This window comes from Acipenser ruthenus, chromosome 12 (genome assembly GCF_902713425.1).
Source record: "Acipenser ruthenus chromosome 12, fAciRut3.2 maternal haplotype, whole genome shotgun sequence".
Lineage (NCBI taxonomy): Eukaryota > Metazoa > Chordata > Actinopteri > Acipenseriformes > Acipenseridae > Acipenser > Acipenser ruthenus.
In genome coordinates this window covers 9,872,637-9,888,657 of record NC_081200.1, presented here as the reverse complement: position 1 = coordinate 9,888,657, position 16,021 = coordinate 9,872,637, and the positions used below count along the sequence as shown (strand labels likewise).

The 16,021-nt window shown below is 34.1% G+C and overlaps 1 long non-coding RNA gene across 1 annotated transcript in view; it reads right to left on the bottom strand.

The window, feature by feature from the left end:
• The window catches only part of LOC117417326 (uncharacterized), a 41,555-nt gene extending 26,682 nt beyond the window's left edge, over positions 1 to 14,873 (bottom strand). The window contains exon 1 of the long non-coding RNA XR_009330681.1: positions 14,659 to 14,873. This is a non-coding gene — a long non-coding RNA (uncharacterized LOC117417326). The remainder of the gene's footprint in view (positions 1 to 14,658) is intronic.
• Between the last annotated feature and the right edge of the window lie 1,148 nt (positions 14,874 to 16,021).

Sequence of the window (16,021 nt, the reverse complement as noted above, 5' to 3'; positions counted from 1 at the left end):
AGCACTGAATAGAAAGCCTGTTACTTTCTTCATGGAAAATACAAGCATAATAACAGGAGACTGAAAGGTGGCAGAAAGGATATTAGAACATCGTGCTGTTTTTAACTTTTAAGTGTTGTGCAGTCTGAAAATATCAATAATTAAAAAGCAGTGATATAATGACATCTGTTACAAAAGTCTTTAATTATCCAATGAAGTGAAAGTACAATATTAATAGTTGAATATGTCATGCAGTTATCTGCATGCATTTATTTTATTTTAATTGTTTTAACAGGAAATAACTTATAGGCTAGATTCTCAGAAAGAAAAAAGCCAATAAAGTTATCTAACTATAAATAAACAGCTCTTTTAATTTAGGGGCATGTAAGTAGTAATACATGTTTTATGTAATTAGTTTTCAACTTGTAATTGGTGTTCTTTCAGTAAAAAGAAAAAGTGCTAATAATAATTTGAATTGGAAAGCTTTGAGAAGCCAGGGAGTAAGGCAACTTCATTACTGAGGGGTGAGGGTGAGACAGCCATGGTTATAGCAATTATAGTTAAACTCCATTTAAAGACAAAAGACTCACCTTTGGACTATACTATACCCTAAAAAATAATATAACACTTATTTTTGAGCAACACCATTAAGCATTCAATAATGCAAAAAATAATGACTAATGCTAAAATACATATGTGCATGCACATATTAAAATCTCAAAATGTCTTTAAAATAATAATAATAATAATAATAATAATAATAATAATAATAATAATAATAATAATAATAATAATAATAATAATAATAACCTTATTAGGGACTTACATACTCCTTTTAACTTGAGGACATTACTGCATTTCATTATTGTTAAATGTTATTAAAAGGGTCAGCATATAAATAAATAAATAAACAAACAAATAAACAAATAAATAACAACATAAATATACAGACATACACAGAGAATATAGTTACAGATGCTGTCACTGTGTTAACTGTAGACAGTTATTCTCACCACTAGACATACCAATGGTTTTGTTTACCAGCCAATTTGAATTAAAATAAAGCTTTTCTTCTGCTGACTGCACATCATTATCCATGAGACTATAATCCCACTAGCAAATCCTATAGCTTCCAGAGCCAGGCCTTTTGTTTGGGATTACTGAAAGCTTAGCCTATAACAAAGAGAAATGAGGCATTCCTCTCATCCTCTATAATTAAGTGTGGAGAGTAATTTAGAAACTAACCAGGAAAGAAATACATCATAAAGAGGTACATTTCTGATTGTGGTGTCAGACAAGACAGACAGCAGCACCTCATTCTCAATGTGCGAAAGATCAAAAAGTTGACATCAATTTAAACAAAATTTCACCTCGCCATGTAATACTTATTAATTTGTATGTTGTTACTTTATTCATATTCAGAAATAGTTGTTGAAGAGATTTGAATTGGGTCCCAATCTTGGTAACCAATCTCCATGACATTCAGATATAAGTGTCATGTAACCTAGGCCCCCTTTTTGGATTTCAACCGACACCTTTGACACCAGATTCTTCCCTATCAAAAAAAAAAAAGATGTGTCCCTACGGAATTCGATTCTATTAGATGGCGCAAAAGGGGCGAGCTGCGATGGCCTGACCTTTCCCTTCTCAATCCCAACATTTCTTATGTTTGGAAGAAGGATGGTCCTTGAGACCTCTGGACACCTTTCAGCATCTTGCAGACACCATACCCAATGGTGCCTTTGTTCCAGGGATGACCACAGTTTTGACTCAGTAGCAAGCAAAGCTGAGTAACACTTACTTTGGGAGCCAGATTTTTCCACAGTGGACAAATTAGCCATGTGATACATTTACTATGATGAGGGAAATTTGTCTGCGATTTACCAATCGGGGAAAATTTAGAGCTAGTTATTTTCATTTCTAAATTTCTAAGGAACTGTTTACTACTTTCTTGTTTATACAAACACAATAGAAATATCTTATATGGGTCTTAGTATTAAACAAAAACAAATTACCTGAGTTATATTTAACAAAAATAACATTTACAGTAATTTTAAGCTATGCTGTTTTCCAAAGTAGTCTGTATTTCATCTTTGAATTACTGTAAAGTAACAAAAGCACAAGTGGATTAAAGAATTAACATAAGCAAAATAATAATAATAATAATAATAATAATAATAATAATAATAATAATAATAATAATAATAATAAAGCTGGTAAAACACTCTAATTTGTACCATATCCAGGAACACAACCCAGTGGAGATTATTGTATTGTACTTTTAAAGAAATTGCATAGTAAATATCACACCTATTTTGGAATATGAGCACCCAGCTATGAAATATATTATCAGGGTTTGTAAATCTGTTTCACAAACAGATGAGCTCATCAGAGAGCTTAAACTTTGGAATACAAATAGGGAGTAGAGAATGAGCAATTAAAGCGACTGCTTACATGATTTCAGAATGAACAGGGAATGTTTCCTGTCAGCGGTACGCAGTCAGCATTTTAACTAAGTCCAGGGAATAACCACACAATACATCTACGTGAACATCAGGGAAGTCCAGACCACGTAAGCTCAGCTAGTAGACAAGCCGTGACTTAAAGCATATTTCTCTGTCCGTTGCTTTATTTCCCCTATTTAAACACTAGTTGTTGAATTTCACAACTAGTCTATAAAAGAAGAAAACTCGACAGGAGACAGATCACTGGTGTCCGCTGGTCTAGGAGAAGTAAAGAAAGACTTGATTTATAGCTGTCTCCGACATTGATTCTCGCCAAATGGAATGGCAAGAACTCATGGGAAAGGCTTGGTTGATCATAAAGAAGGTTCTAAAACTTTAAAAAAAAACTAAAAGTGTATGCAACAGTTTGAAACATCTGCTATCCTTCTGTCTGAGTACAGATTGTATGCCAGAGAATGCTCAGCTGTAAGCATCCTTTACCTCCTACTGTTAACATCTGCTATAGTTATTCTGCCATGTAATATTTTCTGTAATGATTAATGCTAATTGAACTTTATCACTCACTACCAAAATTGCATTATCTTTCTACATTGCATTGATATCTGTCTGAAAGAATAAATCATGTTAAAAAAAAGTAACTCTACACATGATTTCTTCATGTTGTGACAAATTGCTGACAGAGTAATTCATTTGTAAATGTGTTGGAAAAAATACCTATAAAGCATTTTTTTTAAATACATTTTCAAATAACGTTTGACTAGACGTCCACTAGAATAAGACATTATTTGATTTAAATATTCAATATATACTGGCATATACTTAAATAGAGAATACTGCTGTTATTACACGAATGAGGACAGCCTTTAATATTCTATAGTGAATTCAGGCAGTGTCATCTAAAGTAGATCTTGCCCCACTCTCTGATTTCCTCCTACTATGTTAACAGTACCCTCTTGTTACCATTGAAATAGTTATTAAGGCAGAAAAGGGCAGAATATGTACTGTATGACAATGGGTTATATTGTATTTATCTAACTAGTAGTGGATCTAAATACTGCTATTATTTAAGCTACATTAAAATCTGCTACCGTTTAACCTCCAGCAATGCATTAACATTGCTAAATAAAATATAACAGTGGGAAAAGGTTCTCAAAAAAGCATAATATGTTTATTGTTCTGAATATGACAATATCAGTGGTTTCCAACATTTCCTGTGCTGTAGAGGGCTAAGAAATACCCAATGCCTGCATAATACCTAACATACCAAACGAAAGCCATGATTTAAAATGTTTTCTATGCTATCTCACAAGTAAATCCCGCTACGCAAAGCACTGTATGCTTCTTTTGAAAAGTTACTGAAGTACAGACATTTACCAATAAAACACATGTTATCTTCAAGCAACCTTTTTCTCCTAATGCAGTGCTACTGGAACATCCCCACTCCCAAGTGTCTCACTGATGCTCTGTTAAAATCAATACAAAATCAACATGGAGTCCGTATACCATTTGGAGGCTCCATCTTGTGGTTTCTTCCTTTAGACTAGTATGGGCTGGATACAATGGAGCAGGCAAGCACGTATAATTTGTCAAACAAATCTGAAGCACTCTTACATTGATTTTTTGTCCTTGGTGATGTTTAGCCTCTAGTCATTAGACACACACAAAAAAACATCTTAATCATACAGTGTGTTAATGTATGGGGCATAATAATGTCCACTTCTTGCCCTCTGGAAAGGTTTTGTGCTTTTTCAGATGCCTTTTTTTTTAGGTCACTCTCTTTATACTTTACAAGGTAGAAATCCACACAACTTGAAGTGTTCTACAGCTGTATACTGCGTACATTTCACTAAATATACAACAAGGTTTACTTAGAATGCTTACGTAGAATGTAGAAGGACAGAACTTGGTAAATCTCTCTTAAGACACACAATCGTATGACAGACCACTAAAACTGTATTACTGTGTGTAGTACTGCCAAAAATTGCCTTTCCAAAATCCAATTTTATCCGACGCTGAATCTCTGCTCCTAATGAAAACACATAGTCAATTAGTCTGGAGCCAAATGCTTCAGGAACATCCACTCAACACATAGACCTAGCCTTAAATCACAGCTGTACTTCAAACATTTAACTTACTCCAAACCTTAGAAGATTACAAAATGACTATTCAGTCCCCCAGCAGGATAACTGAAATATTATGCTCTATACAACATATGCTATTCCAAGTGTGGATGTTCCCGGTGCATTTAGTACCAGACTTATCGACAACTTGCATAACAACCATTCTCTGACAAAGGAATCAACTGGCTTGTACAGTTGTAATGTCCTTACACAGTTGTACATGCTTAAATGCATTTTGTATTTTTTGGAGTGGAAAGCATGCTTTTGCTATTACTAAATTGTTTTGAAGAAACAGCAAATATACATATATATATATATATATATATATATATATATATATATATATATATATATATACAGTATATATATATACACACACACACACACTTACTTATATATCTTTTATATATAAATACATAAATTATTCTTGTAAATCTTGAACATATCATAGAACTTAATCCTGTGTCAAAGTAATGCATTACATTGCATTGTATGTGCATCTCTAGTACATATCATGTTCTCAAGTGAATAAACCAGTGCTGGAAAAATGCTATTACAATCAGATATCTTATTAAATAATCCAAGCATATCCCGAACATGTGCATATTACACATACCAAACGTGTGTTGTTTTTTTTTGTTTACCCAAAGTATTATTTCCACTAAAGCTCCATAACCTCTTGTGGCATGTATGTCACCCACTCTCTTAAAGCCTTTAGCCCTTGTGTTCTTATCTACTGCAGTCAAATGTATTTCTTATCGAAAAGTGAGTGAGTAGCCTTACAATACACTGTTATCAAATTTCTTCAGCTGAGTCCCCATGTCATTCAGAACTCAGATGGGCTTGTATTTGATTGATGGATGGGTTCTAACAAATACAACTAGGATCAACAGCTTTGCACCTCTTTCCCCATCAGAGACCCAAGCAAAAACATTCCACAATAACAAAGGCAGGATTAGGGATGCATTAGCTCTCGATCGACCACAACCTTCCAGTTCCATCAATACTTTGCACATAATAACCTGAAGCTATGATAAGGAAACAAAGAAAGAGAAAGGAACAGGAGAAAACAAATCAATGAAAGCAGGGGAAAGTTTGAAAGACATACTGTCAAATTGAAGAAAAATTTCAGGCGAATTGCTGTGATAATGGCCCCTGACAAGAGATCAATGCATCTTCCAGGTTCATCTGTGAGGCAGCTGCATTGCCTGAATAGATGGCATTAGATACAGTATGTGTGAAAGGTGGCCACCCAAAGACGATAGTGGTTTAGACAGAATTATGTCACTGCCACTCTCATAGCTCTACAACCATTGATATTCCATAGTCATATATGCACATCTGAACGTAAATATACACTGCAAATATGTTACCAATACAAAGGCGAGTAATGCACTGTTACCCAGCATCTCCATTCCTTCACATTGGTCCTGTAGTTCATGTCGTTCATTGTTACAGGAATAGCAAATAAAGCCAAATACTGTGCGACTCATTTTCAAGATACACAGTTGTATTTATTTTAGGAAGATTCGACTGTGATCCAAGTAAAGTAATAAAAAAATAAATAATTTAAAAAGATAAATGAAAGAAAAGTCATTAAATACAATTTATTTGGATTGCAAAAAAAAAAAAAAACATTTATAAAATTAAAATGTATGCTGACATTTTAGACAGACTACCTAAACAGGTGTTATAGGACATGCTGCTTAATTAAACAGATTAATGTAATTGAACAGAAATAAAAAAGATGACTTGAAAAAAAAAGAAGCTTAAATATACTGCACTGTATAAAACTAATATTAAGTCAAAGGTTAAGACAACTGTATGAATCATTTTGTTGTCATTTGATTTCATACCTTACTTATTTTACTCAGGAACAGTCAAATTAAACTTTCTTTCTTAAATTGTACATTGGCCAGTTGATACTACCCTTTACAGATTTTGTAAAGGGTAGTATCAAACCCTGTGAAAATGGCAATATAATGTGAACGTTTTATTTCTATATACAATTGTTTTACAGTATTTTGTACAGGTATTTCCCTGCCATAATTATTCCAGTTTTTTAAAGGTCAAGATGAAATATTTGATTGTTGCGCTACAACTGAAATGTGTAAAATCATAACCAAGCTTAAATACAAATTCAAACTTTTCATTTGTGGTAAAATATTAATGTCATTGTAACTTGAACTGATCTTCACAGCCTTGTAGTGTTAACAAGTGTATAAATGAGAGAAAGCCAAAGCAATGGGGCTCTGAGTTACTAATGAATTAATTAACTTAATTCTGTTTTACCTAAACCTTTAATATGCGGTCTTTACGGACGAGCAGTAGGGCTGACAGGAGGAAATAAAAAAAAAAAACAGACCTAGGCGTTGGAAAATTAATGAGAATTGAGAAAATAGTCAATGTGTGTCTGTGGAGGGCTGACACAAAAAGAAACAATGAACCTATGAACAAACACAGTCACTTAAAAAAAAAAAAAAAAAAAGCTCGGAAATAGTGGGAAAAATCAATTACAGAAGTAATTAGAAGATATAGGGCAAGGCTGTCTTTTGGGACTGTGCCAGACAACATGAATTAATAAGAGTGAATGGAAGGAGCCTGGTGTAGTAATTAAGAGGCAATCACCTATGTCAATGAATACCTAAAAACAGGCTGCAAACTATTAATTCAGTGATCAAAAATATATTTTTTAAAGATGATTAATACAGCAAATTCATTTAAAAAGACTAATTTCTGGAAAGATAGCAAGACAATTGCACATTATGTGCTCCTTCTGGCATTTATATTGCTAATTAAATTTGATAATTTGCCAAGGCGTTTTAAATTATCGGTAAAACAGCAATGACAGCATTTGCTAAACATTCCATCTGCAGTGCTTTCTTTTTTTTCTTTCCCACCAACAGACCTCACAAGTAAATGTGTAATCAAAGCAAACTTCAGCTGTAGCCAAGTATTATGTTTTGGTCGTAAGGTGTCATCAAATTTTAAAGAAAATTATTTTGTGCAATCTCAATCTACATCTAGAGCAACTCTTGCATTATTTAAACCTTTTGACTAAAAAGCTGCATCCTGATTAATTATATTTAAACACATTTAATATACCATAAAAGTCCAGATAAAAAAGGAAGAGGGCACAATCTGTGTTCTGAATAAAAAATAAATAAATAAAACAAATATCTGTGGCTTTAAGATGTATTTAAATAAGCATTTAATCATATAAAAAGGATGGAGAAAACAAAACAAATATGATAATACCCCAGAGATATACTTTCCCATAATCACAGCCTATGCTGTCTGTTTAGCTCATATTTCTACTGATCACTATTCAGTGCCATGCAAATTCTTTAAATGGCAGTATTAAGAGTACGGTTAAGTTTTATTTTTTAAATCACTGAGCAGCCTTGAAAAGTGACAGTTATTTTGCCAGTTGCGCCTTTATTAAAATCTTTACTCCAAACAAAAATTGAGCAAAGAATGAGAGGTTTGAACCACTGAATGGAAATGCCATTTATTTTTTTGTATTTGCACATTAAACATATTTTAAACTATTACTAGATTATGTGCAAATGCATTTACAGAGACACAAACAAACTAAATGCTTAGTTTACAAATACAGGTATCAAAGCTATTGCATGTTTCCACAGTATTTATTATACATTAAATCATACTTTGATTTAATAAATTGAAAACAAAAAGATTAAAATACATTTGAAGATCTTTAAGTGGGATTATTGTTATTTTTTGTTATGTTTATGTTTTAATGATTTCCATATTGGCTTCAAAACAGTTACATATCCAAATGTTTGCTAAAGACACTTTTTAGAAGCCAAAGTCCACTTGCTAGTATCACAGCAGAGAATCTGAATTAATCAAAGAGTACAGACCTATGGAAAAACATTTTAAAAGGGATGTTTGAGTATTATTTTAACCTTGGAATATACCATTGGATGATTCATGTCACTTAAAGAGTGTGCTGTATTTAATTTAAGGCAAAGGTTATCACACTATTTGGGGACCCCTTATTTAAAATGATTTTGAATAGGGACTCCCAGCTGAAAACTTAAGAAAAGGCAAATCACAAACAAGAAAGAGAAACTGCACTGTGGTTTGTAAGCAAGGCCTCTATTTCACCACCAGTTAAAGACCACTTTTCATACATTAGATATGTGCGCTGTTTAATAAAAGAGAATTGTATGGGGTTCCTCGGACAGCCACTGGGTTAAGGGACCTATACAGTGCTTTCAAATTAAATATTTCAGAAATTCAGTTAATTCACGGATAGGCCATGCTGACAGTACATTACTTCATCAAGGGACACATACTTAATTCTAGTTAAATATGTCTTTACTCTTTGATGTGAAGTCAGATAGAAAAATAATGTATGTAGAGGTAGTTTTGGTACAAAGTTTTCAAATGACTAATGAAGTATTTTTAAACCATTATTCTTCTGGTTCCCTAAAAAACATCTATCTTCATGGTAATGTATATTACCAATTTCCCAATATACATACACAACATTAAACTACAGGTGATAAAGATTCATAGGTATGAATTAAGAACATTTATAAAAAAAATAACATTTAAATTGCACCCCAACAAGCATTGAAAGTTATATAACCCTTCTACATTTCCTTTCCGAATATCATTAATATGTGTAAAGATGTAATATCTTCCACTAAAAAGTAAAATAATAAGTACAAGCAGTAGTATTTAACCCAAAATTTAAAACACCTGTCAGAGCTTGTCTTGTAGACTCCTACGATAGCTGTGTTGTGTGCCTGTTAAAATAATCTGGATTAGAAGATGCTGCATTCCCCAATTTAAATGATGCAGTAACACTCCTGTTGTTAATGAACCATAATCAAAGAACATGCATACAAGGCTACATACATACTGCATGGTGACTGTTTAGTAGGACAGTTCAATTCCTCCGAATGTCAACACAATCACTTCATAGCCACCATTAATCCATCATAAATATACTGTGTAGGAGCAGGTTTTTGTGTGTGTGTGTGTGTGTGTGTGTGTGTGTGTGTGTGTGTTTCTTTATAACAAAAAAAGTATCTGTATCTATCTGCAAGTTGTTTTACCATTAACAATGCTTTTATTCCTTTCAGAAAATAATCTTTTTTTGTCTTTGCATTTTTGGAGCATTTTTTTTAAGTGCACTTTTCTATTAAAACATAATGCTAATATGCACTCTGATGCTAGCAACCAGACACAACCCAGCTGTCAGAAAACATGTGTGTCTTGCACCTAATTTGATCCCACTTCTAAAAAGAAAGACTAAATGCTCACCTCTTCACAATCTCCTTTTGGGTAAAATGCTTCAACTTAGGCCACAGTGTCTAAAACAGGCAAATTGAAAAAAGCTGTTCTTGCCATATATTTAGCTAGTGCTGTGTCAATCTGTCTCTTGTATAAGCATTTCTAATGTATTAGAAATATGGACAAGCCTGACATTTCCCCATGTTAAATATATCTGCCCTCCAAATAACTGTCAGCCAAGGTGTCTTTCAATCACAGCAGTGCCCTTAGTCCTTACAGCAAGCTTTGCTGTCTGACTGTGCTCTCACAAAACGCAAGTGGAAAACATTTACAATGACATTTAGGAAAACTGCAGAAATGATATAACAAAAAGCCATTTGATTTGGAGTCCCATCAGCAAAATGAGGCAATAACAGATTTTAATGGACCATTATACTATAGGGAAAGAGGCAAATAACAAACAAGGTCATTTTTACTAATCTAAAGTATAGTACTTGTTAAAACCTCTCATTTAAAAGCATGCTAGTGTTAGAGGCTAAGGTTATCATCATAGTTACTTCCTGCAGGAATGACAATGCTAAGCTCTAACCGAAGGCACGTAATAATCTGCATTAAATATTGATGAATAACGCCCAAGTGGTTATAATCCTGGGCCACTTTATCCTATTCTGATACTAAATAGGGACAAAACTTTGCAAGATTTTGAGTACATTATCACACTCACTAATAACAGCAATGTAGTAAGTTTTGTTTATTCTAACCTAAATGTATATTCTGTATTACTCAGTTTAATGATGCTGTAAATTATATCATCCTCTTTGTGGGTGTGAGTTACACTGCAATCAGGTAGACAAGCACCATAAACAACTAGATAACAACCCTCCAAAGAAACTACACACAAACCACAGGATTACATTAATTAACAAAGGAGATCTGTCTGCATAAAACCAGTCCTGTGTGTCTTCCTGTACTTTCACCAAAGTCAGAATTAAGACTTAAGGAGATGTCCATGTTAGGCTTTGCTTGCGCCATGTTTTATCTTTTTTGGCTGGATAGGGCAAGGGTATTGATAGCCTGAGGCAGACAAAGATGAAGTGGTTAATACAGATAAATATTAAGAGACAGCACAGTAAAACTAAAAGCCATTGAAGTTGGACCTGTAAACATATATTTTAATTGTAATTTCTACAGAACAAGCAGCCAGCCACAGAACCTCTCAGCAGCTCGATGCAGCAGCTCTGGGGCTCATACCACAGCAAACCATCTTCTAGCTGGCTCTCAAAGTAGCTGTTGTTGTCTACAACATTATTTACAGAATTTCAAAGAACATCAATCTAGTACATATTATCACATTGTTCCACTTGTGTCAAAAAGGTCAAGCGAACTGTCTGCTTATTTATTTTTCTGAATGCTGGAATCCGTCTGCTTTTCACAGCTCTCTCTCTCTCTCTCTCTCTCTCTCTCTCTCTCTCTCCTTTTCACAGCTCTCTCTTTTTCTCTCCACTCAAGGTCAGTCACCAGTGTCATGCCAAATAGCTCCCTTTACCGCAGACCGTAATAAATAGGGAATACAGCAAACAGATCTTTGCTTGTCTTGCCTTCAATAATGTATGTGTGTGAGAATTAAGACTGTCCCTAGCAAAACAAAAAAGAATGAAAAATAAGAAAAACAGAAACTCCAAAAAATAACAATAAACCTCCAATGTGATCTTGATATAGTTTTTTTCATTTTTTTGTTCTTCTACCACTTATTTATACTAAACTTTACAGCCTAGTCTACAGCACTAGGCTATACAGTACTTGGTTAAAAAAAGCTGGTATTTTTGTCCTACTGTAAATATGAAAAGATTACTCCAATAACTTAATTACGTCACATCAACCCAGAATTAAGATCCTCTTTAAAAGGAAAACAAGTGGCAAGGCAAAGGTGCATTTTCTAAAAGGAATAAATAATGCTAGCCCAGTTTAGATTGACTGGCAATGATTGCATTATTCCAGTGCCCAGAGTAAAATGCAGGATCTGTGTTTGAGTCTCAGCCCTGAGGATAAATGTTCACATCACCAAACCACCTCCACAAATTGCATTTATTGAACAGCTAATTTGGCAGTCTCAGTTCAGAGAGGCCAAAAGGAAGGAGAGTGTGAAGAGAATGTACACAAAGCCAGGAAAACAAAGACTGCTCCATTGAGGTTAGGCAGAGGTGCATTTCTGGGATCTGGGAGAAGGAATCTTGGATTGCTGCTGCCTGCCTGTTCTGTATTATCAGGCCTTAAGGAGCATCCACATATCCAGTTAGAAACACAAATGGTGAGTTGAACAAAGGGTCTAGTTTAAATAAAAAATGTCAAATGAACAACAGTTGTAGTACACCACATTTAATCCACAGCATCATACTCATCAAAACTGTAGTGCTTTGTATTTATATCCATTAGTTTTTTGGAGAATAAATGATTAGGCAAGCAAATGAAGATTGACCTATAATAAATAAGTTGCGAGTATTTAATCCTCGAACATCTATTTATAATCAGTAAAATATATGCTGCTTCCATCATTTTGACGAGGACTGGACATGAAAAAGACAGTTTTGGAGTAACAATGTTAATGCTGAACACTGAAATTACAGATTTGCTATGGTTTAGGGCTTTTGGAAGCTCTTTGAACTTCATTAAAAAACAGAATGCCAAATGAACTGCTGAATATGGGCTGTACCTCTATTCACCAGTGCATACAATCACACCACAGAAAAGTTTTTGAAGTGTACAGACTATGTAAGGTTTCCAATAGTGGAGCAGAATACACTCAGTAAAGTCATCATAACATTACTATTAATTTTTATCTAATGTTTCGACAGCAAGTATAATGTCTGGGTTCTACCATAAGAAAACACTAGTGTATTTTATTATTTCGGTACAATAAAAATGCACTTGCAGTAGTGCTAGTTCATGCCATCAATATTGATTCTTCATCCCAACATAGCAGTTTTCACAATGTTATATTTTGGATCTATAACTATTAAACAAACACTCACTGTTAATGTACAGCAAAGTTTATAAATACTAGAATTACGTTCAATAACAAAAGTTATTAAAAAAAAAAAAAAGAAGAAGAAAAAAAAACTGTCCATAAGGCTTACTGTCAAGCTTGCAAATAATAATAATACAAAACTACTCTACTTAAAGAAGTCAGGTTCTTATACTGTTGCTAACTTGGTCCTTTGTGTCTACACTCACAATGGGTCTGTGTAATGGTCAAATTGATAAAAAGAGAAATTGACAATATAAGAGTTGAAAAGAAAAAGAAGAAAAAGATTCATAAAGAGAAGTCCCATAATGTGGTACTTTCCTGCACAGTCCTGAAGGGTAGGAGCTAGAATCTTTAGGGTGTAGCCAACCAGCACTAACAGCCAGTGTCCGTGCCCAATCAAAGCTATTTTTTTCTAGCTGCTGGGGCTCCTGCATCCCTGCCTGTACACTACACTGAAAACCCTTTATACTAATTGCCAGATTGTACCAGATTTTCTAGTTCAGTTCCACCCTATAATTGGCTGACAATGATGGGCAAGGAAGGGGAAAACTTCAAGCTCATCACTGCAGGCACAGGATCAAAAATGAGTTTCATTCCACTGTGTGAGGGAGGGTTAAGCGAGCACAGGGTTTGCTACTACTGCACCACTAGTGTTCCTTCTGTAACCAGAGCCTACATACGATACGGTAAGCACTGCAGAACATTCTTACCTCCCTCCACATTTCAATTAAAGGCATGCTTAAAAACAAAGAGACTTTTTATTAACACAATTTATTTAAAATGTTTTTATATGTTTACCTTTAAATTTAATTAAAACGTACAGAGATTAAGAAAGTAACCCAAATGTTTATCGACTTAACTTTATTATAAGTTTTACCTTAGGTTTTGAAGTATGTATGAACTTGTTGTATAATAAAATAAAAATCAAATAAAAATAAGCATCAACAGAATAAAAGGCGTACAATAAAAGGCTTATAACAACAACAACATACAATACTGATATAACCAACAATCTAAGCAAACTATAAGCACTGCTTAAGTTTTACATTCATATTTGGTCAATAATTAATTAGTTACTATTACAACAAAAAGTACAACAAACTAATGTGATTGCTAAAATATCGACGAGTGATTTGAATAAAACTGACAACAAATTAATTCATGATTACACTAAAAGAATCTTAACCTAACACTAAGAGAAGCCTTTCAGTTTACATTAAACTGCTCCCCTCCCCATTCCAACCACAACATCGAACACACCCCCACTGAATATCAGCTGTACTTCTCTTTCTGTTCACTGCAGAAACCAGGCTACCACGTTTCAGAAACATCTGATTTTTTAATTAAAAAGGAATGCAAGGCATCTTGCTGCCTTCACAAATCTTATTTTTTTTAAAAAAACACAACTTCTTCCTTCACAAACATATTTTGTTGCTAATTTCTTTTGTTTATTGAAGTGCAGACATGTGAAACACCTGCGATTATAAGAAAAATAACCAGCATCAAGTTTTCTATTCAGGTGCAAGTCGCAGTCAACGGCCGTGAAGCCAAAGAAAAAGCACAAGCTGAGCCAGGTACTCATATAACCCCCACTCCCCTTGCCCGGACTTGTCTCTACTCTGGAGGCATGCTTATTTGCTTTCAGTACAGAAATCCAAAACAACCCCCATCTTTCTTTGGTGGCTCCAAATAATGGAGCACTTTGTATCTGATCGCACCTGAGCACAAAGTTTCTACAGTAGGCCAGATAATTTGGCACACTTAACTGGCGATAGCAAAGCAGTTTCACACAGCTTACCTTTCACACTCAGGACACAGCTGCCTTTATAGGGCCTAGACCAGCAGATATATCCAGGGATTTTCCCAGACTCAGAGCCCATGCAGGTGGAACCAGGACAAAGTACCTGAATGCAACACCACAGGACTTTTAAGAAAGAAACAGAGCACAAGAGTTATATGTCTTCCCACAGCCTCAGTCAGCCTTAGTGCAAGGGGAGTTAGGAATGCACTGGCTACAGACTTTTGTCCAAGCTGTAGGTCTTTTTTTAGTGAAGCAAGATTAGTTCATACAAAACTCAACAATACAGCACTGAAACCCATTGTTGATATTCAACATTTTTCACATAGCGGAACAGAATAGACAATATGGTAGCTAGGAAACCATGGGCTGGATTACAAGCTGATGGTATCTCATCCTTTTGCAGGCCTGTAATCCTTTTCATTCACCCACTAAAGGAATAGACCAAAATCAATATCAGTGAAACTCTGCAAGAAGGGAAAACAGGATGTTTTCAAATACAAGCAGCATTCTCAATAAACATTTTTTAAGATTTAAATATGCCGATATCAGCATGCACTTGATTCTAAAGTATACTCCAGCTGACTCAGGTTCAGTTTTGCTCTAAAATGAAAATGTACACACTGTATTTATGAGAAGAATCCTAGCACTCTAATGATATATAAAGTTAAACAGTAGACGTCCCTTCCTTACTCAATTGCTTATATTACAGTAACTGTAAATAGAAGTGGTCATACAAATAGTACACAACTAAACAAAAATATACATTTTGTAAAATAGTAACCAGAAATCAAAATGTCTAACAGTCTAGAAAGTTTTTTTTTACTTTTTTAGATACATTTAATTTGGTCCAGCAGACAGCACTGCACTAAGCAATAGCAATACACTAACAAATCTGCTTTGACGGTTATATGGAATGGTCAAATATTCTACATTTAAATATTTCACTAATTTCAACCCAGAGTACTACAAAGCTTTTGTGGCCTAATATATATATATATATATATATATATATATATATATATATATATATATATATATATATATATATATATATATTCAATTACAGAAACTCTAGGATTATCGCACCTGGATGCCCGTTCTGCTTGTAAAAAATCCACTTTCCGTGTTTTCCTGACACTGCTGAATACTCTAGGTGTCCACAGTAGTGATTGTTCAACCACTTTCTTTTCATCACTTCTGCAATTGACCAACTGACAACTGATTGATGGTTATCTTTTCACACCTACAAAGGATGAAATTACCATCACTAAAGCTACGTACAGTAAAAGCCTTGAGAGTAAATTACATGTTTTTAAAATTCTCCTTCGCTCACTTTGCACAAAGGCAACCCAACAAAAAA